At 37.0% G+C, this 24,925-nt stretch overlaps 1 protein-coding gene across 6 annotated transcripts in view; it reads left to right on the top strand.

Annotated features, from left to right (window-relative positions):
- The window catches only part of LOC125240053 (protein hu-li tai shao), a 132,919-nt gene that overhangs the window by 1,007 nt on the left and 106,987 nt on the right, over window positions 1-24,925 (top strand). The gene's annotated exons all lie outside the window — the stretch shown is intronic.

Genomic DNA, 24,925 nt, shown 5'->3' with positions numbered 1-24,925 from the left:
TATGTTATTGGCAATGTTATCAAATCTTTTACTATTTTGTTGTTAAGAATCTGTTATTTGCTAAAAAAAACAATTTTCTTTCTGTCATGTTTTTCATTTATGTGTTAATAATAAATTATAATTTATGTTCCGATAACGAATAATTAATAATTACTTCTACTGCCAAGCCATTGTGCTAATTGGTAGTAGTGGTTAAGAGAGACAATGATCTCTAATACCAAAACCAAAATATTTCATTAACAAAACTGATTACAGTTGTTACCGACTGATGGCAGTTTCAACCACAAAAAAAAACTGCTATGTTGACTGAACTTGCCAGTAACAGAAAACCTACAGGTGATGTCATTTTAAAGTGACATAATCCTTTATTTTTATGACACTCCAACAACACTTTATTAAATGGTCCTAAATTTAAAAGGCTATAATAAAAATAATACCCATTCTGATTGTCAATCTGAGTGCTATAACATATAGTAGTAAAAATAATTTCTTACTTGCCCAAACAAAAACAGACACCTGTGTTTTACTGATTTCCGTTATTCCTAAATGGGATTTCTCCAAGCCAACCCTTAAGGAAATGGAAAAGGTTCAAAAATGTGAGAGACAACAAAAAATAAGTGTTTCAATTTTGTTAATTGTTGCCATGGTTACAGAATCCATTCCATGTTGCCAAAAGTAACAAATATCAAACTGAGAGTCATAACAATTCCCGTTTAGTTCATTAGACTTGATGTGGATGGGCATTTTCATGAGAAGAATCACAAAAAATATTTTTCCTAGGTAAGATAAATTTTATGTTTTTCCTACTCAGAATCACGAGCCCTTTCGATCTAGGAGAAAAAACAAGAGACAAAATGGTCCCAAAATTTTCTACACCCTGTTGTTATTGAATTCCGTTAACTTTAAGGGATGGCTCTTTAGATCAAATACAATGAATTTCTCTAAGAAACTAGCATCTTAACTCTTATGTCAAGACCAAATGGTAATCCCGGTCTATATCCCGGTCATCTGGTCAATATTAGTCTAATCTAACAATTACTTTTAACATTTAAAAATAATAGCTTGTTAAGTTTAATCCTGAGCACTATAGGGACATTCCACGAGACTGTCGCTCAAAAATCCGTAAAACTTGAGAAAATACTGCCAATTTGGAATGCGCTCCCACCATCTGTGTTCCCAGATAAATACGACCTTGGTCTCTTTAAGACAAGAGTGAATAGGCTATTACTGAATCAAGCTCCATCTTAGACTCTGTCTTCACTTTCCATCAGGTGTGACTAGGTCAATCGCTGATCAGTCTACAATAAAATAAAATAAAGTACAAAATAAGTCCCGTAAATCATTTGCACTATGAGGAAAAATAATTCAATAACACAATACAATAAAACCTATCAGTGCATGTCGCAAATGTTATCAAGTGATATGATAAGAGATTAAATTATGTGCCCAATACGGTTTATTTGTTGATAGTTACAGTTCAGCGGGTTTTATTAACTTTGATATAGATTATTGTTCTAATTTAACCGTTTTTAATTGAACAATTGGACTGTCTAATGTTTTCCATGTGGAAATTTATAAATGTGAGCGTGCACGGGAAAACATCCCACTTTGTTGATTGCTATAAAGCTGCTTTCTCAGTTTATTCATATAAAGATACAAGTAAATCTCGCCTTAATGGTAACAAACAAAGTGGGACGTTTTACTAAACTCACTCACAAAAACATAGTACTTTAGTTTTAATGCAGACGAACATATTTCAAATTTATATTTCAGATTTTGAATTTGGATTTGGAACTTTCTTTGAAAAATGGAGTGTTAACCTGAGGGATATGGAATTTGACAACTGACAGCTCACTAACCCAGAGTTAAGTGGCTGGTGCAAGTGGGCCTTATTTAATTTCTGTGGGTCTAGTGAAAAAGGGTATAACTCAAATTGACTAGGTGAAAAAGGTTACAAGTCCGAGGTGGGACTTGTGCCCTTTTTCACCGAGTCAATTTGAGTTATACCCTTTTTCACTAGATCCACAGATTTATACTTGTACACCAAAACTTACGAGGTTACAATTGCTTTGAGTGGATCATTTACGGCCCACATCTAGTCAGCAATTAATTAGACAAAACGCAGAAAATTAAGATATTACCTATTCCACTATCCCAAGTTGTCATGCCGCGTTAACACGTCTCGTAATTCACGGCAGCCGTCGGACCGTTAACTCGTCCACTATTTATGTAGCATTGTCCAGTTTTTGCGCCACTGTCGTTTTTTCGCCGTTTAAACGAGATCTAGTAATAAAAAAATAAAAAAAACAGTCTATTATTTCCTTACCTTAGGTACCTTCAAACTTTCAAGAATAGAGAGTATTTTTTTATACTACATCAGTGGGAAACAAGTATACGGCCCTGTTATAAGCAGTTTCCGTAGCCTATGGACGCCTGCAACTCCAGAAGTTACATGCGCGTTGCAGACTCTTAAGACTAACTAGGCAGCGGCACCCTTGTTGAGCTCTGAATCTTAAATTTCGGCAACGCACTTACAACGACGTGATTTTTTAAGTGGAGATACTTGAAGGGATGAAGAGTGACATAGGCTACTTTTGTCTCTTTCTAACGCGAGCGAAGCCGCGGGCAAAAGCTAGTGTGTTCATAAAAATAACTGTCATTATTTGCCTCTGTTTCATTAGGCCTAAATATCATTGTAACTATAATCTTAGAACAAATAATCTCGGCTGGTAACTCATTAAATTAATGTTTCTCTTATCTAATCCTAAGATAAATTGTGCTCTGTCAACCAAAAAAAAGATGCCTTGTAACAGTTTTTTCTTTTATTTTTTGCTACTGACTGATAAGTCACTTTCTAAATTTAAATTTATTGTGACAATGTGATAATATTACAGTATAGTGAGTAGATATTGATGAAAATCATGAATAATTTGCACTAACACACAAACACACACACAGTATGGGGATCTTCAAAAAAGAAGTGTACAAGTTTCTAATGTGTCGGCAACGCGCATGTGACACCTTCTGAGTTGTAGGCGTCCATAGGTTACGTTTACCGCTTTCCATCAGGCGGGCCGTATACCTGTTTGCCACTGACGTGGTATAAAAAAAATACCTAGAGATGTTTCTTTTTTTTTATCCCTTATAATAAACTAGCTTTTGCTCGCGGCTTCGCTCGCATTAGAAAGAGACAAAAAGTAGCCTATGTCACTCTCCATCCCTTCAACTATCTCCATTTAAAAAATCACGTCAATTCGTCGCTCCGTTTTGCCGTGAAAGACGGTCAAACAAACAGACACACACACTTTCCCATTTATAATATTAGTATGGATTAATAATCAAGAACCAAGCATTTGTCTATATCTATGGTCAACCTTGTAGTGAGTCATTCCTTAAGTATGTTATTTATGAATAATAAGCCCTATGACTAATCACTTGAACAAATTTATTTGTATACCTATTACAAATATTGGCCATTTAGAATAAATATTATGAGATTTATCCACTACATACCTTGTCCTACTGAGCTACTAAGGCTTATTAAGTGGGTACTGGGTATATTTTTAACTTCTGATTAGCAGAAACGTCTGCAATCGATGCCACTAGGCTTAGAATAAATTTAAAAGTGGAAAAATCCAGAGGCTGTGAGTTCAAGTCTCACCCAAGGCAGACATTTTCCACTTTTAAATTTATTCTAAGCCTAGTGGGTACTGGGTACTCGACGAAGATAAATATACAGGGTGCCCGGTAAATAATGGACAACCTTTTAACCACCGAGAGGGCACCTTATATTGGTCCATAAAATCGACTTTAAGATTTAGTAAAAGTCGCCTGGTTTTCGAGATTTCACAGAGACTTTTACTAAACCTTAATGTATTATGGGATAAATTTTGGGATTAGTTGTCACAGCGGACCCCAGGCTCCCATGAGCTGTGGCAAATGCCAGGATAACGCAAGGAAGATTATAATGTAATGTATAATTAATACATACATGCATACAAGACTACCATAACTCAGGAACAATTTTATTAATTGTAACATATCTCCAGTATCTCCACTCAGGCCCGTACTGGTAAGGCTGATATTCTTAAAAAAAATTGAACACGCTTGATAAAAAGTTGTGTTCAGATATTTATGACCTCATGCTATATATATTTGATCGCGTTTGTATCAGATTTGAACCCAAAGTTCACACTTAAATTTTAATAGGTATTCAATCTACCTATCTATTACAGCCTTTAAAGTACCCGTCTTCGGACATAGGCATCTCCATTCCTCCACGCCCGTCGATCCATTGCCATCTGCATCCAGTTCTCGCCAGCTAGTTGGCAGATGTCATCTCTCCATCTAAGGGGCGGCTTGCCACGACCGCGGGTGTTAGCGGGCTTCCACACCATAGTTCGTCTCGCCCAGCGACTATGGTCCATCCTGGCAATGTGCCTAGCCCATCTCCACTTTCTGTGTTCAAGTTCCTCCACCAAGTCTAAGTTTTGGTACCTGCCTGATCCACTCGTTCCTTTTTCGGTGTATGAGCGTGATTCTAAGCATTGACCGCTCCATAGCTCTTTGTGCGACACGAAAAGTTTCTCAGCCGATATTCGATGGTATTCAATATTCCAAGATATGAATGATATATGAGTGATATGACCCATAGCATAGTAACGAAACAAGATAAAAAAAGTCCGCCATTTTTTTTAAGTACCTTAGTTACGTAACAGTAACAGAGTATAATTCGTATCATCTACAAAGACTCACAGATCTGTCGAATCTAACTTCTAATTATATGATATTATGAGTCTAGGCGTGCGACTTGGTGAATGAAATTATAACACCATCCAGAGTATGGTAATGTCGAGAACCCATGAGTTTTTGTGCGAGTTTTTACAATTCTTTTTATACTAAGTTATTATACTTAAGCGATACAGAGGTTTGTACTCTATAGGTTCTTATGGTGTAGCTAATGTAGTTTTCAAGGTTAATGATTTTTTTTTATCCGAGAGTGGTTCACGCAAGGTAGTGCGGACTTTTTATGATCCGGTTTTTGAGCTTTTGCCAGTTAGTTTTTTTTATGAAACTGGAGGCAAACGAGCAGACAGGTCGCCTGATGGTAAGCGATCACTGCCGTCCATGGGCACCCGAAACACCAGAAGTGTTGGAGGTTGCCGGCCTTTAAGATGGGTGTACGGTCTTTTCTTGAAGGTTTGAAGGTGGTATCGGTCCGGAAATACCGCAGGCGATAATTTATTCCACAGTTTAGCTGTGCGTGGCAGGAAGTTTCTGGAGAAACGCACAGTAGAGGACTGCTAGCCATCTAAATGATGGAGATGGAAATGTTGTCGATTCATCCGAAGAAATTCGTAAACTCACACTTCTTATAAATATCAAATCTGCAACTTTTTCGTTTGTTCTGCTTGCTCTGTTCAATACACACCTTCCAGTGTTTGCATTCCTCATCTTTACGTCACTTACAATTTACAATTCATTTCATAACGTGTTGTGTTTAGGTGTAGTATTTGTTACCGGATCCGGTGATTTTACGCAGATCCGGCCGGATTACCGGACACCGGACCAGATTACAATCCCTAGCAAATCGAGCAGTGAAACGCGAACTCGATTGAAAGTGTTTCTCCTTTTAATTCGCTACTACGTTTGGGCGTGACCACTTTTTATCTCGTACTGCACTAACTAGATACTCGATAGCACGGCATGTAGAGTATATGGACTTCTCTCTTTATCTAGTACCAGCTTTTGCCTGCGGCTTCGTTCTCGTTGGAAAGAGGCTAAAAGTAGCCTATGTCACTCTCCATACCTTCAACTATCTCCACTTAAAAAATCACGTACTCGCTCCGTTTTGCCGTGATTGTGAAAGACTTATTTATTAGTATGGATATTCTTGTGAGAACCAAAAAAAATAACATCCATACTAATATTATAAATGGAAAAGTGTGTGTTTGTATGTTTGTTCGTCTTTCACGGCAAAACGTAGCGACGAATTGACGTGGTTTTTTAAATGGAAATAGTTGAAGAAATGGAAATAGGTAAGCATGCTCTACCGTAGAACGCATCATCACTTACCATCAGTGTGAAAAAAAAAACGGTAAGTACAGATGTACGTACGGCTGATCTGATGTCATCTGGCTCTTTGCCAGATGTGTCATAATATCGGGAAATATCGCTCAGTGCTTTCGAAAACATTTACGATAACCTCTCGTTCTGAACTTTGAACCTAGTCTATATCCTAGTAATATGACCCCCTCCCCCGTGTGGTTTTACCACCCACTTTTCTCCCGGTAGTTGTCTTGTAGTCTGGCAAGAAATCCTGGGGGTCTCATAACTGGCACTGTCGCCCGCGAGTCCATACTTAAGGCACAGTATAATAAAGAGTACTATCGTACAGTATGGCCACTCCCTCTCCCCGCTGAAAGTGTCGCCCACCCCCTCTCGGTTACCTCACAGTTACCGCCTGTCAAAAACGCGAACAGTCGACCTGTCATATCTCACTCACACAAGCATGGTACGCGTTCACCTACACGACCTTATAGAATGTGTGCTAGGAACGCGCCTCTTTCATATATCGTCACTACTTTTAAAAAATCTCGTATCTCACGCTGTTCCTCAAAGTTAAAACGCAGTAAGTCTGTATGCATTCCATACATACTACAATTTTCTTTTCATTGACAGACGAGGATACAAGTTTTTTTAAAAGTAGTGACGATATTTGATCGCCAGTGTCCGTGATGTGCTTGAAGTCGCGCAGGTCACGTTTGATGTATGGACTCGCGCGTTAGAACGCAAGTTGTGCTAAGCCGCCTGAAATACATTTTTTCCTTATAATAAACAACATTCGCACGATCCTATTCGTTATAACTTCCCGAGATACCCTTTGTTGCGGTCACGCTTATTTTTAGCCTCGATAAGGAAGCCACTCGCTAGTATTCGCTACTTTGTGAGAGAATGCTGCATTGTGCCCAGAAATAGCAAGTTTTAAAGTACAATTTTAATTGTTTTAGCACACACTAAACAGACATTATGAAGTGTGTACAATAACCTGTTTTAGACACAGGATAAATAGTTTGTAAATAGAGTTAGACCATTTTAGAGAGCAAAAGGGCTCTCCCTGTACTCCCAAAATGCCCTAACTTTTTTTTTTGTATGAATAAGTAAACGTTTGACCACGATCACACCTGATGGTCAGTGATGATGCGGTCTACGGTGGATCACGCTTACCTATGAGATACTTATTTACCTAACTATCACTACTTTACAGGGCCGTAGACGTGACAACTTTGCGTTCAATTTGCGCTCTTTCTAACGATACCCCACTTGACCTAGTAATTTGAAATTTACAGTTTGCCCTAATTCATTTTGGCCATTTTCTACAATTAAAATTCATAAATTAAAAAAAATATATACTTTCTATTTGTAGAGGTTTACAATGTTCAGAACTATTCCAAATTTCAAGTTGATAGCATTAGTAGTTCTCGAGATATTTAGGAATGTGACAGACGGACAGAGTCGCACCTAAGGGTTCCTGTTTGTACCTTTTTGGTACGGAACCCTAAAAACGTCTCTTCAGTACATTTTGTATAGGAAGGACGTAAGATACGCCCCCAAGGCGACGCGTCGCTTGGAGCGCGCCTCGTTGTCGCCTGTGTGTGGATGGAAGCTGAACGCATCCGTACTCATGAGCATTCTAAGGAGCGATTTATGGTCGGTCTCTTTAACCCCTGGTTACCTCTAAGCAGGCTCTCCCTGTGCTCCCTAAATTTCCTATTAATTTTTAATACTTCTATGAATATAAGTACTTCGAAAGTAAATCGAAATGAAGAAAAAACTTATCTACAATTCTACAGGGAGTGGGATGGCAGGACTGGCAGGGGTAGTGATCTCTGCAGTTACATTCAAAATGTAATAATACCATACTAACTAAAAAAACAGTAACCAAATCACATTCATTGAATGAAACACATTCATTTCTTCACAATCATATTAACTATGTCACCGATTACACCACGTGATACATTCCCGTATCAATACTGATAATTAAGATTTATCGCTCGCTATACAAATAAAGATTTATCGCTCGCTATCACACGATGAATGATAACTCGGGGCGAGGCTTCGTAGAAAGTTAACTTGAGTGCATCGTCTTTGAAATAATCATTCCATTGACTTATTCAGGTTTTTAGGAGAACGCTTTCATAAAGGTTTCGTTCGATTAACCGGTTTAGAACAAAATAAACCGGTTTATTCCGCAGTATGATAGGTAATACTGTTCTAACCAAACAAAAAAAGTTGCTGCGTGAACGTAGGTATTTACGCGGCGCCGGTGCGTCTCGCCGCTCGTCGAATAAACGGGTTTATTTCGGTTAAAATAAAGTTCTCATAACGTTCGCGTTCTTTAGAAAGTTCGGAGTAAAATCTAAATGATAGGTAAAAACCCTCCTTAGAACTGTACGATTAATACAGCAAAAAGGAGTGTACAAGTTTCTAATGGGTTGGCGGTTTTAACCGGTACAAAATAAACCGGTTCCGAGCCTTGGGTGACGGCTTTTTTGTGGTATTATAATATGTCTGCTTATGCTTCACCGACAAAAAAGAATGTCCTATAATTTAAATATTTATAGTATTTAATAGACGGCTAAACCCACTGCTGAGTTACATTGGACATGGATCGACTGTAACCTTGCTAGTAATTTAGTGTTTAAACTTTTAAAGGCAGGTCTAGCCAGACGGTCTAAGTGTTGATGTCATTATGACACAACGCTCAAATAGCTCTATTACGAGAGATATATTTGTGATATGTATATGTATGTGTGTCAATGTCAGTCGTGTAGGTTGTAAACAGCAATTTCCTGCCTAGGTGTGGTGATTTTATTTTTTTTGTCACTCGTTGCTATGGTTTCCCTTCGGGTTGGAAGGTCAGATGTCAGATGGCAGTCGCTTTCGTAAAACTAGTGCCTACGTCAAATCTTGGGATTAGTTATCAAAGCGAACCCTGGGCTCCCAAGGGCTGGGATATAGCGAGGAGGATGTCACTCATGTCACTCGTTGCTACGGTTGCGGTCTCATGGGTCACAAAGTAAAACATATTTTTTTTGCCATATTACTTCATCAAATTATTCCTATTATTATTACGTTTTTTTACTTCTTAGGTTTTGATAATTCTGAGCATAAGAAACTTATAAGACTCAAATCTTCAAGAACAGAGCGTACACCTATCTTAAAGGCCGGCAACGCACCTCCAATACTTCTGGTGTTTCGGGTGTCCATGGGCGGCAGTGAAAGCTTACCTTTAGGCGACCTGTCGGCTCGTTTGCCTCCTATACCATAAAAAAAACTTCCAAGATTTGACCCCAAGAAGAATAAACACAACAAGTAAAATCTTGTAAAACCATTGCCAGACAAATAATTTTCTTTAATTGCATCGAAAGCTCGACGTTCAAAAGTACAAAAAGTATCAAAAATTTACCGCGAATCTAACCGCCAAATATCCATATCATACGAAGGCGCCAAGTCGCCAACCGAAATCTTGCATCCCTCTCACACTAGCACCACGCTTCTCCCGTCTCTTTCTAATCAGGATTTCGAAGGACCGGTCGAGCGAGTCCAGTTTTGGCCAAAAAAACTGTTTGTACCTACGTGAAGTGCCATTGCTATGGGGTTAAAGCTTGGGTTCCGTAGGTTTTAACATTTAGTTACTTTTTTAAACCTCCGACGCAAAAACGACGGGGTGTTATAAGTTTGACGTTTCTGTCTCTCTGTTTATCTGTATTTGCGTGTGCCTGTCTGTGGCATCGTAGCTCCCGAACGGATGAACCGATTTAGACATAGTTTTTTTTTGTTAGAAAGCTGAGCTAGTCGGGAGTGTTCTTAGCCATATTTAATGAAAATCGGTCAGAGATTTTTCAAAATTTTGATTTTGTAGTTAGGTAATATATGTATTGGAAACAGTTAAAGTATTTGACTACAATCTCACCTGATGAAAAGATCTCAATAGTTGTCTAGTTTAACATATATTTCATACATGAGAGCGAGAAGATGATATTTTTTTCTCTTTCACATATATATGAATGACAGCAAAGAGGATCGAGTATTATAGAGAGTTACTGTCGAAGTAAAATGTGTGATCACAGTGCATAGACTGCCATCTCTTGACACAGGCTTAAAACTTTTGAACCTCAGTTTTGACAATTTGGCCCATATTCTTAGCTTGATATGTGTTAAAATGTCAAATATTAATATTAGCGCCATCTAGCTGAGCGTACCCCAAAGGTGTAATGCCATCTAGGTCACCGTAACTTTAGTCAACTAATAAGGGTTTGCTAAGATCGTTTTTTGATAATATTTATATTTTCGGAAATAATCGCTCCTAAAGGAAAAAAAGTGCGTCCCCCCCTCTAACTTTTGAACCATATGTTTAAAAAATATGAAAAAAATCACAAAAGTAGAACTTTATAAAGACTTTCTAGGAAAATTATTTTGAACTTGATAGGTTCAGTAGTTTTTGAGAAAAATACGGAAAACTACGGAACCCTACACTCAGGGATCGGAACCCGTTCCCAAATACCATTTGATATCGTTCTTAAACCGTTACCTATAAATTTTGTTCAATGGGAACAAAATAATTTCGGTTACGGTTCTTATATCGTTCCCTAAACGAACGGTTCATTATAAATTTTGTTCAGTGGGAACAAAATAATTTCGGTTTCGGTTCTTATTTCGTTCCCTCAAAGAACAGTTCCTTACAGTAACGTTTAAATGAACGAACAGAATTTTAGCGTTCCTAAAACCAATATTATTTCGTTCCGAGCCGCGCGGGAGTAGGTATAGCGACTGTAGCGAGCGCCAGAGCCGAACGTTTTCGCCGACGCACGAGCCGCCTTTCGCTGTCTCTTTTTCACACGAAGTTCATGTATATTTCTGTTTCGGTTAGCCGGCCGGCCGCGGCCGGCAATGAAGGTGAAGGTAGGTTGTTTGTTTTGTTTACTTCATTTACTTGAGTTGCAACTTTCGGCGTATAAACAGCGAACGTGCAGTGATAGTGTATGCTTGATATTGAAACTATTAGGATAGGAAGAAACAGCATAGAATATACACCATGTATAAAGGGCGGCAAATTTTAAAATTGTAGGGCTCACCGGCCAATTGTCTTCATAAAACCTGTCTACTTAAAGTTTCACGTTAACGGAATCATTAAAGGATTAAGACGATACAGGAGGCAAGCACGAATTCAGATTTTTAGGTCTTTATCGCCGTCGCGTTGACGGGGGCGGAACCCACAGAGAGGCCCTGTATAGTAAAGTTGTGTGTGCGCGTGGCGCACGCACACAGACGCGTACGCCGGCGGCGCAAGTACTCGCGCTCGAGCCGACCGGCGCCCGCAATCGCTCTCTATAGTCTCTATCTATATTTTTCTAGTTTTGGACTTCTGATTTGCGTATAGTTTTGGACTCCGTGAAGTATACTCGTACTGATTTGAATAGAATGCAAATTTGTCATATTTTAGGTATTCTAAATATTATTCCTTACCTTATACATAATGTAATTATCTTAAAAGGAATCATGATACCGAAATAAAGTTATTCGGTATGTAAAAAACTAAAGCCTTTTCGATGTCAAAAAGAAAGTTTAAAATAATTTTGTGATAAAGTAAATATTTTCTGAAAGGATTGGGTTATACCTAGGGATTGCAATAATATAAAATCCGGATTTTCGGATTATTTTTAGGGCAAAATCCGAACTCCGGATTAAATCCGGATTTTTTTAGTAACTAAAGCCTGACAAGTTTTTATTTGACCCTGGAAGAGTGTCGCTACAAATCGTTTTCATATGGCAATAATGTGCCGACGTCATGTATAATCGGGACAGCGAGTACTGGGTTTCGTTTCGCGTTAATATTTGTAGAAAATTAAAGCATGGTTTTAGAGAATGACAATTTAATAAGCTAGGTTTGAAGACTTGCTACTTCCACACAGCCTAAAATTCATGAAGCTTGTGCCTGTATCGAAGTCGTCGATGTTTATTTTCTTCTTACGTGGGACCTTGTTTTGTACTGGTGGCGATGATGAAACGGCCTCCTTATTTCTTTAAATATTTTTCACGGCAGAGCTAAATACAGACACCATAAATAAGAACAAAAAATATATTAAGCTAAATCGAAACCAACTAATCATTGCATGAGAACATTATTAGGGTGCCCGCCCCCCTACACGTAAAGTGGGGAGAGATTTTTTTTTTCATTTCAACCCTGACGTGTGATATACCTATTGTTGGATAGGTATTAAAAAATGAATAGGGGTTTACTACTAACATTTTTTGATATTGTTAATTTTTTCGGAAATAATCGCTCGGAAATGTATGGGACATTTCAGAGGTAAACTTTTGTATGGGCTTTGTCAGTCCCGGTATCTATCGTCCTTGATATTAGGCAAGTCAATGTGCACCTCTAACGACTCTTACGCAGTGGCCATTGAGGCCAATCAATTAAAGGTGAGGAAACAGTCTCAGCTGTTGCCATTAGATTTGGTGAAAATAACATTGATCGCGTTGGATATGGTAAGTATGGTTAAGAAACTAAAGCCTGACCAGAAATATAAATAACTATTGTCAGGCAGGAGTGCGCTGTTATTCTGATGTATGGAGTGACAGTTCAGTATAGTATGATGACTATGAAGAAAATAGTTTTAATGAAATTCCGCTACATGGCGCGTAGTCATATATTTCTGGTCATGCTTTACATGTGTATAAAATAAAACAAAACTTATGAATCTTATGATATAATCTTTCCAGTAATTGCCTATGGGAAAATAACATTGTAGTTACCACTGGTAACAACTTAGTGGTAACTCTGACTAGTGGAATAACCCTTATTTTATAACGATATTTCACTAACGAATGTACCAAAATATGATTGACTTTTACACTGAAGCTATAATTATGATAGAGTACACATAATCTTGATACACATTTAATAATATTTTTCTATTTTATTTTCGAGATCTTCTAAACAAGCCCGTAAATTCTCTTCGGGAACTTGTTCTAACTTTTTCTTATAACGACTGCAACTATATTACGCTTGCATGAACAAGGGCACATCGCGTCCGGTTCCGGTTCACTATAAATGGATTGCATGGGTTGTGCTCTCTCAAGGACTGCATCTTGGTCCTTAAAAACATTTAAAAACATATCACTATTACAAATTCACACAGATTAAGTAACACACATATTTATACAAATTAGTGCAGATTATATTTTATACAGCTTTCTCACACTATAAGCACTTACATCCAACTCAAGGTCATCAGAATCGCTTGGATATGGGGTAGTTTTTTCTCTATATATATTTTTTTGAAGGCTAGATCTTCATCATCTATGTCAAAGCTTTTATCTGCAATAAAAATATCTTATTTATTTTGCATAATGTACTTACATTTCTAGAAAATTATTACAATAAGTTACAAGCTTTTGAGAATTGGGCCCTTGGTGTATCTACATGGAATACACAACTGTAGTTGGCGAGTGTATTAGTGTCTACACTGTCTACAGACGACCAAACCGACCAAGGTCCAACAAGTACGGGATTGTAAGAGCGGGAGAGCTACGTCAACCGGGGTGGCTTTAGGAAAATTTGGGGTTACTTTGATGGTATTTGAACGGCTTTAAAATTAACATCATTCATTATTTACTGAAACTGTTCATGTAATTAGTAGATAGATAATAGATCAATAAATATTCTTGTAAATCTACCATAGAAAATCGCGAATTTACTTACAGTATGACTTTAAAACTAAATTTTCAAAGTCACCCCTGCGTTTTAAAGCCACCCCGGTTGACCGTATAAGGCTTTCTCATTTTTTAGGGTTCCGTAGCCAACTAGGAACCCTTATAGTTTCGCCATGTCTGTCTGTCCGTCCGTCCGTCCGTCCGTCCGTCCGTCCGTCCGCGGATAATCTCAGTAACCGTAAGCACTAGAAAGCTGAAATTTGGTATCAATATGTATATCAATCACGCCAACAAAGTGCAAAAATAAAAAATGGAAAAAAATGTTTTATTAGGGTACCCCCCCTACATGTAAAGTGGGGGCTGATTTTTTTTTTTTCATTTCAACCCCAACGTGTGATATATTGTTGGATAGGTATTTAAAAATGAATGAAAAGGGTTTACTAAGATCGTTTTTTGATAATATTAATATCTTCGGAAATAATCGCTCCTAAAGGAAAAAAAAGTGCGTCCCCCCCCTCTAACTTTTGAACCATATGTTTAAAAAATATGAAAAAAATCACAAAAGTAGAACTTTATAAAGACTTTCTAGGAAAATTATTTTGAACTTGATAGGTTCAGAAGTTTTTGAGATAAATACGAAAAACTACGGAACCCTACACTGAGCGTGGCCCGACACGCTCTTGGCCAATTTTTACAAATAACTGCGTCCCTAATTGACATATGTCGTTACGGTCGCCTGTAAGTACCTACTTTAGGAGTGACACCGAATAGGGCTTGTATTGTAATCCGGATATATCCGCTGATTTTGAAATTCGGATAATTTGCACGTTAAAATCCGGATAAAACGAATAATTCGAATATTGTGAATGACAGAAATACCATTGCAATTTTTAAGAAGCTCATTTGGAAAACAAATTTTAAAGTAAAATTAACACATTTACGATATTAAAGCGATTTATATCAAAAATTACTCCTTGAGTGGCACTACTACCTTATTTAATAATAGTCATACTAGTTATGAAAAGAAAGCTGCACTTTTGGATGGAAGCAAGTCGCTTTGCATGGTGATAGTAGACATCATAGTAAACGATTTTTTCCGAGGATATCGAAATTTCATCCCTTAAGAAGCCGAGCGTAGCGAGGTGTTTTATGAAAATGAAAAAAATTCTATCTTTTTATTGTATCGTCCGATTTTGACAAAACGTATCTCAAATGAAAGGTATTAATTTGTGTAATTAAAAAAAAATACAAAGAAAAAAAATTTAAAATAAAAGTAAGAAAAAAATAATATTTATATTTCCGTCTCGCACTGAATAACTTCAAAGAATGACAGACAAAATGTACAATGTCGATATACAAGTTTTTTTTAATCGAAGACAGATAAATTTTTAGTTGAAAACTGAAGACCGCATCGAAATCAGATCAGCATTTTTTAAGATACAAGTTGCCAAAGTTGGGAAAGATCGCTTTATATGGCCACTTTGAAATTCCTTTGCCAGAAAGTCAGAAATAATATGTTTTTCGGACACAGAAAAATACATAGTAACAGTACACATCAAAATAAAATTAAAAATTCCGAGGATATTATAATTTCATCCCTTAGAACGACGAGCGTAGCGAGGTCGGTTACGAAAACCGAAAAAAAAATCTCATTTTTTGTACGTCGTCCGATTTTGACAAAACATGTTTCATTTGAAAGGTATTACTTTATGTAACTTAAAAAAAATATTGAAAAAAATTGGAAAAAAGATGTAAGATTTAAAAAAAAAACCTTAATTTTCGTATCACACTGAATAACCGCAAAAAACGGTAGACACGGTGTATAATTTCGATATATGATTTTTTTAAATTAAAGACAAATAAATGTATGATTATAAACTAAAAACCGAATCGAAATCGAATCAGTAGTTTTTAAGATGCAATTTGTCAAAATTGGCTAAGTTTGTTTATATGGTCGCTTATAAATTCCTTAGCCAGAAAGTCAGAAACATTATATTTTTCTCACAGTTAAAAGTATGCATAGGTAATAGACATCATAATAAACAATTTTTTACGAGGATATAAAAAATTCATCCCTTGGAAAGCCGAGCGTAGCGATGTCTGTTACTAAAAACAAAAAAAAGGCAGTTTTTTTTATTGGATCGTCTTTGTAAGGGTTTCTAAGGAATGAAATTTTTATATCCTTGTAAAAAAATGTTTATAATGATGTCTATTACCTATGCATACTTTTAACTGTAAGAAAAATATAATGTTTCTGACTTTCTGGCTAAGGAATTTATATTATAACTATTATAAGCGACCATATAAACAAACTAAGCCAACTTTGACAACTTGCATCTTAAAAACTACTGATTCGATTTCGATTTGGTTTTTAGTTTATAATCATGCATTTATTTTTCTTTAATTTAAAAAAATCATATATCGAAATTTCATCCCTTAAGAAGCCGAGCGTAGCGAGGTGTTTTATGAAAATGAAAAAAATTCTATCTTTTTATTGTATCGTCCGATTTTGACAAAACGTATCTCAAATGAAAGGTATTAATTTGTGTAATTAAAAAAAATACAAAGAAAAAAATTTAAAATAAAAGTAAGAAAAAAATAATATTTATATTTCCGTCTCGCACTGAATAACTTCAAAGAATGACAGACAAAATGTACAATGTCGATATACAAGTTTTTTTTTAATCGAAGACAGATAAATTTTTAGTTGAAAACTGAAGACCGCATCGAAATCAGATCAGCATTTTTTAAGATACAAGTTGCCAAAGTTGGGAAAGATCGCTTTATATGGCCACTTTGAAATTCCTTTGCCAGAAAGTCAGAAATAATATGTTTTTCGGACACAGAAAAATACATAGTAACAGTACACATCAAAATAAAATTAAAAATTCCGAGGATATTATAATTTCATCCCTTAGAACGACGAGCGTAGCGAGGTCGGTTACGAAAACCGAAAAAAAAATCTCATTTTTTGTACGTCGTCCGATTTTGACAAAACATGTTTCATTTGAAAGGTATTACTTTATGTAACTTAAAAAAAATATTGAAAAAAATTGGAAAAAAAATGTAAGATTTAAAAAAAAAACCTTAATTTTCGTATCACACTGAATAACCGCAAAAAACGGTAGACACGGTGTATAATTTCGATATATGATTTTTTTAAATTAAAGACAAATAAATGTATGATTATAAACTAAAAACCGAATCGAAATCGAATCAGTAGTTTTTAAGATGCAATTTGTCAAAGTTGGCTAAGTTTGTTTATATGGTCGCTTATAAATTCCTTAGCCAGAAAGTCAGAAACATTATATTTTTCTTACAGTTAAAAGTATGCATAGGTAATAGACATCATTATAAACATTTTTTTACAAGGATATAAAAATTTCATTCCTTAGAAACCCTTACAAAGACGATCCAATAAAAAAAACTGCCTTTTTTTTGTTTTTAGTAACAGACATCGCTACGCTTCCCAACTTTGGCAACTTGTATCTTAAAAAATGCTGATCTGATTTCGATGCGGTCTTCAGTTTTCAACTAAAAATTTATCTGTCTTCGATTAAAAAAAACTTGTATATCGACATTGTACATTTTGTCTGTCATTCTTTGAAGTTATTCAGTGCGAGACGGAAATTTACTTTTTTTATTTTTTTCTTACTTTTCTTTTAAATTTTTTTTCTTTGTATTTTTTTTAAATTACACAAATTAATACCTTTCATTTGAGATACGTTTTGTCAAAATCGGACGATACAATAAAAAGATAGAATTTTTTTCATTTTCATAAAACACCTCGCTACGCTCGGCTTCCTAAGAGATGAAATTTCGATATCCTCGGAAAAAATCGTTTACTATAATGTCTACTATCACCATGCAAAGCGGCTTGCTTCCATCCAAAAGTGCAGCTTTTGGCCAAAAATTCTCCATAACAAGTATGACTATAAGTAAATAAATAATAAACAAAAATATTGGGGGACATCTTACATAGATCAACCTAGCCCCAAACTAAGCAAAGCTTGTACTATGGGTGCTAGGCGACGATACGAATACATACTTATATAGATAAATACATACTTATATACACAGAAAACATCCAAGACTCAGGAACAAATATCTATGCTCATCACACAAATAAATGCCCTTACCGGGATTCGAATCCGCCGGGACCGCGGCTTAGCAGGCAGGGTTTTTTTCATGAATATTTGTGGATAATCTCATGTAAATGTATATCAATTTAACTCAATCAATCAAGTGACACTGAGTACCGTATCAAACGCTGCACTTTCATTATTGTTAGCATCCGAATACATTATAAATAAATAAATAAATTGCAAACAGAACTAAAACTGTTCAAATTTTCTGACAAAAAGAAGTCTTCTATGTATCCCGCGGCGGAAGACCTGTTTAGTATTGAACTGCAGAACAAGATGAAGTAGTTAAGCAGATACGCTTTTACATTTTATCCTTTCAAAATAGGTTGCAAGTGTTGCAACACCAAAACTTTTTCGCTGTATACGTAACGTAAGGCCCTCTGGCTAAGAACGTCTACCCGAGAGTCCCAAGTGTAACTGGAATGGAGTCACGAAGTCATCAAAGATAAGAGGTGAAAATTATTAGAGAGAAAGATCATTCAGCCTTGTTATTTAACAAAGCTAAATGGTGTTTGTAATATGTCATAGTTCTTTTTGCATTTGAATAAATCGGCAATGAAAACCTCGTAAATGCAATCTGATATTTAAACAAGGAGTAGGTAGGTAATACCTTTTTTAGGTAATATTCGATCTAAACGATCACAACATGACGTTTTGCCTCATATGGCAATCAGATTATGTCTCTAGCATTAAAATTCATTAATATCAAATATTAGTCAAAATTACATAAAAATAAAATCATATATCTTATGGGCAACTGAAGTCATTTCATAAAAACCGGCCAAGAGCGTGTCGGGCCACGCTCAGTGTAGGGTTCCGTAGTTTTCCGTATTTTTCTCAAAAACTACTGAACCTATCAAGTTCAAAACAATTTTCCTAGAAAGTCTTTATAAACTACCTAAGTATTTATCTACTTTTGTGATTTTTTTCATATTTTTTAAATATATGGTTCAAAAGTTAGAGGGGGGGGGGACGCACTTTTTTTTCCTTTAAGAGCGATTATTTCCGAAAATATTAATATTATCAAAAAACGATCTAAGTAAACCCTTATTCATTTTTAAATACCTATCCAACGATGTATCACACGTTGGGGTTGGAATGAAAAAAAAAATCTGCCCCCACTTTACATGTAGGGGTGGTACCCTAATAAAACATTTTTTTCCATTTTTTATTTTTGCACTTTGTTGGCGTGATTGATATACATATTGCTACCAAATTTCAGCTTTCTAGTGCTTACGGTTACTGAGATTATCCGCGGACGGACGGACGGACGGACGGACGGACGGACGGACGGACGGACGGACGGACGGACAAACAGACATGGCGAAGCTATAAGGGTTCCTAGTTGACTACGGAACCCTAAAAAAGGCAAGAATGAAATAACTAAGTAACCTAACCTAACATTAAGGTTACGAACAACAGCTCAAGCCTGATTATAAAATAACAATTTCCTACGACGTGTTTTTCGTATCGTAGTACATAATTATGTTACTAATTATGAGATTTATTAAATAAAATAAAAAATATTCGAAATATCCATTTTATCCGAATATCCGGATTTTCAAATATCGAGTCGAATCATCCGGATTTCGAATTGGACGGATAATTGCAAGCCCTAACACCGAACCACCGGGCAGAGTTTCAGTATTTAGGTTTATGAAGGTTTAGTATAGGTAAGTACTTACTTAGTGGCTCATTCTGTGCATCGATCAAGTCATAAATATCATCATTAGTGCCCCTTTCACTCGCAGCAGTATAAGAACATTGGATGAATTGGGATTCTTCGAGTTCTGGGACACGGGAGTGTTGAATACTAAAAACAATTTATTTTTGTGACTAATTGCACATTTCACATCTTTCATTGTGACGTTTTTAGACTAAGGGCCCGTTGCATCAACCACATTTGACACACACATCATCGTCACGCAGCAGACGCCTATGGAACTGTCCATACAATAAAATTTAACGAATGCTTTAACGGTGACAGACGGTTTGGTGCAACTGACCCTAAAGGTCCATTGTTGATAGTAGCTGATGTAATTTCTATGGTAATTGACTATCTACAGTACCAACGACACAATTAATGGGAAAGTAGTGTATATTGTACACACGCACACGCACACGCACACGCACACGCACACACACACACACACACACACACACACACACACACACACACACACACACACACACACACACACACACACACCTGAGATGACCGTACCAAGGTCAAATAAGGACGCTCGCTCTTGCTAATAGCGGCGTCCCGTCCTTATTTGACCTTGGACTGTACGATTGCCTGTAAATAAATACTTAAGCGTCGTGACATTACTTAAATTTTAAAATCGGTAAAATTGAAAGCACTAAGTTAAAAGAAAAAAACTTACTTCATTGTGGTTGTGGTGCAGAATGTTTTCGACGTATTTGTTTCGTTCGACGCCACGTTTACTCACCGCTAGTCTCAAATCAAACTAAAGTTACTAAAGTGATGGCCGTGGCCGACACCGCTTGCACTGTTCGTTCAAATTCTTGGAAATAGAAAAACCGAAATAATTTCGTTCCTGCGAACTGTTCTTTAAAGAACGTATCATTTAATTCCGTTCCCGCGAACTGTTCTTTAAAGAACGTATCATTTAATTCTGTTCTTCGGAACAGTTCTCACTCATAAACGTTCGTTCACTGAACGAAAAAGAATACCGGTTAATGGAACCAGAAACGCTAAAGTAAAGTTCTCGGGTCAACGTACGGAACCGTTCCGAAAAAAATACCGGTATCCGATCCCTGCCTACACTGAGCGTGGCCCGACACGCTCTTGGCCGGTTTTTCTGTATGGTACTGAGGTATGTTTTTTTCTTAGACTTTATCTGTACATACGGAGTTGTATATGTCTTTGATGACAGTGATATGCCTACTTGCCTAGGCACTTGCACAGGCGCCGCCTGACGGCATAAAATGTCAGTGTGCCTCCTCATTGACTGATCTTAATCGATAATGCAATCATTTATAAACTAAATTATTGTTTTATTCAATAAATTCCCATTATGTACCATTTAATTTGTATCAAAGCACATTTTATCTCATAATATAAAATAATCACTAATTAATGCAAAATACATGATACGGCGGTCTCATAAACAAGATAAAACTTGGATAAAAACTGTTCAACATTTTTCTTTTATTAGTTTATTTTATTACAATCAATAACACAGGAAAAACGAAATATTGTGGTCGCTTAGATGGTGCTACACGCTTGATTCTCGGCTAGATGGCGCTAATATTAATATTTGATAATGTTCACACATATCATATCAAGTTATTTAATATGGGCCAAATTTTCAAAACCGAGGTTCACAAGTTTTAATCCTGTGAATTCCTGTGTCACGTCACGAGATGGCAGTCTAGGCACTGACTCCAGTGACTCCATATTTTAATTTGACAACAATCCATACTAATATTATAAATGGGAAAGTGTGTGTGTCTGTTTGTTTGTCCGTCTTTCACGACAAAACGGAGCGACGAATTGATGTGATTTTTTATGTGGAGATAGTTGAAGAGATGGAGAGTGACATAGGCTACTTTTTGTCTCTTTCTAACTCCCCACTCCCCTAAGATAGGGGGGTGGAGGTTTTGTCGTAAGTTTCGAATTTAACGCGAGCGAAGCCGCGGTCTAAAGCTAGTTCACTATATACTCGATCCTCTCTGTTGTAAGTATATTCTTTTTGTGTGTTTCTTAGACAGTGTATACATTGTATCAAGGAATTCAAGGACCCTAAATATGTAAATGAGTGTTAATCATTGCGTTATATTTTGACAGTGGCTCCGCCGTCGGTCAATGACCTTTACTATCGGCTTGATAAATTTGCCTTTGTCTGATATGAATAAGCATTACCTGCTTCTGTTATTTATCATTTGTTTAAGAACGAAAATTAAATATAGACGTTCAACTTTGTTATTATTATTATTATAAATGGGCTTACTCTTGGCCACAGATTAGCCAAAGGCAAGTACGTGGCCTACGATGGAGTGAGCTTGCCCAGAAGGGCCAGTAGATGCCTGTTCACCCTAGATTAGATTTCGTGAGACATATTTAAATAAAGTCTTATTCACGATTAGTGATGTGCCCGTTCCCGTTCCCAATAATATTATTTGGTAGATATTCCGCGAATTTCTTATGCGCACTGCCAAGGAGTGGAATTCCTTGCCGGCGGCTATATTTCCGAGCTCATATAACCCGGCTACCTTCAAATCAAGAGTGAATCTGTGCATCTTCTGGGCGAGCTCACTCCATCGTAGGTCACGTCTTTGCCTTTGGCTAGTCTGTGGACCTATGCCGGCTCCAAATGAGCCGTCTGTTTTTAAATTTGAGCTTCCATTTATAATAATAAAAAAAACCCTTTTCCAATTTTTTTGTGCGAAAAACCCTTCATCGGGAAAGTTCACAGTCACAGTTAAAAACAGTAAAAACACTAACATAGTATAAAACAACATCGCATCCTGCAGTTCCCGCTGTCTGTCTGTGACCCCTATGTGTGCTTAAATCTTAAAAACTACTCAACGGATTTTGATGCGGTAATTTTAATAGAGTGATTCAAAAAGAAAGTCTATAAATGTATGAGAAGCCGGGACAGATCATATTATACATATATTTTGAATGAAATTTTCATTCAAAATAATATCTTTCTCTAGTAGTAGCATTAGGCCTGATTTAAACGTTGTACTAACTCGCAAGCGATTTTAGGTACATTGCGGGCTGTTGAGGTTACATACAATTTTCCACAGCCATCAAATACCGCAATGTATTCAAACTCGTATGCGAGTTCTCGTACCATCTAAATGGGCCCTTTAGTACCGATGTGCCGACGGAAACTTTCCAAAATTCTGAAATTTTCACATAGGAAAACTTCGGAAACTTTCCATACTTTGTATGGACAACTGTATGGATGGAAACTTTCTATTTCATAAATTTAAATTCCCTTTATTTTTCGTGAAAGTTTCGTGAATTTTTCAAGAAATTTAAGATTTTTTTGGAAAATTTCCGCACATCATTAGCCCTTAGACATTTTTGTAAGAATTCTTTTTCTTTTAATATCACACACGTGTTAAAACAGTCACGCATCCAAGCATTACTATGTTATGGTTCCGCCTGTTCTAGATCAAACATTATGATATCAATATTTATCAAATGTACCATCGTCTGTCAAGCATGACATCACGCCGTAGTACACCTAGTATTAATATTAATCAAAACTGTCTTACGTCTATCTCTGTTTCAATCAGATTAGTAAATAACTTAACCACAAAATTCAAATTTACCTACCCTATGGACCTATTTTCATGAAACATGGCTAAGAACATTCCTGACTAACTCAGCTTTCCGTTCGGGAGCTGCCACAGACAGACAGACACACACACACACACAGACAGACACGTCAAACTTATAACACCCCGTCGTTTGCGTCTCGCTCTTTTTCGCTCAAAACGTGCAAGTTGTGGAATGAGCTATCTTCTGAGGTGTTTCCCTTGCGCTATGACATGGGGTCCTTCAAGAAACAGGTATTTAGGGTTCTCAAAGATCGGCAACGCATAAGTGGCTCCCCTGATGTTGCTTATGTCCATAGCTGGCGATGACTTGTCTTTCCAGTCGGCTCGTCTGCACGTTTGCTTGCCTATACCATAAAAAAGCAATTATATTTCCAATTTGAAAATTGTTTTAAAAAGCTTCATTTAACATTTTGAGAGCTTACAGCGGAAATAGAAATTTCGTTAAGGTACCGCTCTTTCGCAGTATACAGACTTACTATATAGGCAAATAACTACACAATCAAATGAACGAAGTAATTCTCATTACAGCCTCTGACCTAGGTCATTCGTAAAATCATTCTAAAATTACCGACATAGCTCACCGGATTAGCAAATTGAAGTGGCAGTGGGCTGGTCACGTTAGTCGCAGGACAGACGGTCGGTGGAGCCGAAAGGTTCTTGAGTGGAGACCGCGACTCGGTAAACGTGGTGCAGGACGCCCTGTGACAAGATGGAGTGACGACATCCGCAAGTTGGCTGGTATTGGCTGGATGAGATTAGCTGAAGATCGGGAGCAGTGGCGTCCATTAGGAGAGGCCTATGTCCAGCAGTGGACGAGGATAGGCTGATAATGATGATGATGATTCTAAAATAGAAATGATGACACCTAAACTCGTGTCACAAATGGTCGTCCTTGCTACATCCGCGTAGATAATGTCATTCGCGATGTCGCGCAGATTTGTCAAATCTGGCCTTTAATAGCTTTACTATATGTACCAAAACATGCGCCCTCGTGAATGAAACGGTCTATATATAGGTATAATTTGTAGTGACCATTGTATGGAAGCTATCAGAGCATGCAGATTGACAATCTAGAGTCGATAGATGACCTTTAATTGTATAGCTAAATAGATCAAGTTCACAATATAATAGCGAAATTTATGAAGTGTTTTTTTAAAACCATTAATTAATTCTGAATAAGATCCCTCCCAACGAACTCAGCTTTCAAACAAAAAAAAAAAAAAACTAAATCTAAATCGGTTCATCCGTTCGGGAGCTACGATGCCACAGACAGACACACACACAGACAGACACGTCAAACTTCACCCCCCCCTCCTTCGTTTTTGCGTCGGGTCGGGGGTTAAAAAAATAGGACGGCAGAAATCTACGTCAGCTCTTTAGTTTACTACCTCTACTGTTATAGAACTTTTAGTATTAGACCGCAACGGAGATAGATAGATATTTTGGGCATATTTTTAAATAGTTTTTATTAATCGCCATATTCAAATGTTCTATGCAAACATTCAACAAGTAACAGGCTTTATACTAAAAAGTAACAAATAAAAAATCGACCTAAGTCCTCACCGTTAGGTAAGGTGCTTAGAAGGCTGGCTTGAGCGAAATGTTGGCCAGCCCTCTGGCCACCAGGGTACGTAGCCGAATGGCACAAACGCTCACGAAACGAAACGCTCGTAGATATCTGTCTCTATCGCTCTTGCGTATTGGCGCGACAGAGCCAGACTCCCTTTCGCGGC

The sequence above is a fragment of the Leguminivora glycinivorella genome, chromosome 26, assembly GCF_023078275.1.
Source record: "Leguminivora glycinivorella isolate SPB_JAAS2020 chromosome 26, LegGlyc_1.1, whole genome shotgun sequence".
Lineage (NCBI taxonomy): Eukaryota > Metazoa > Arthropoda > Insecta > Lepidoptera > Tortricidae > Leguminivora > Leguminivora glycinivorella.
The sequence above is the reverse complement of the archived record's forward strand: the minus strand, read 5'-3'. Positions and strand labels throughout refer to the sequence as shown.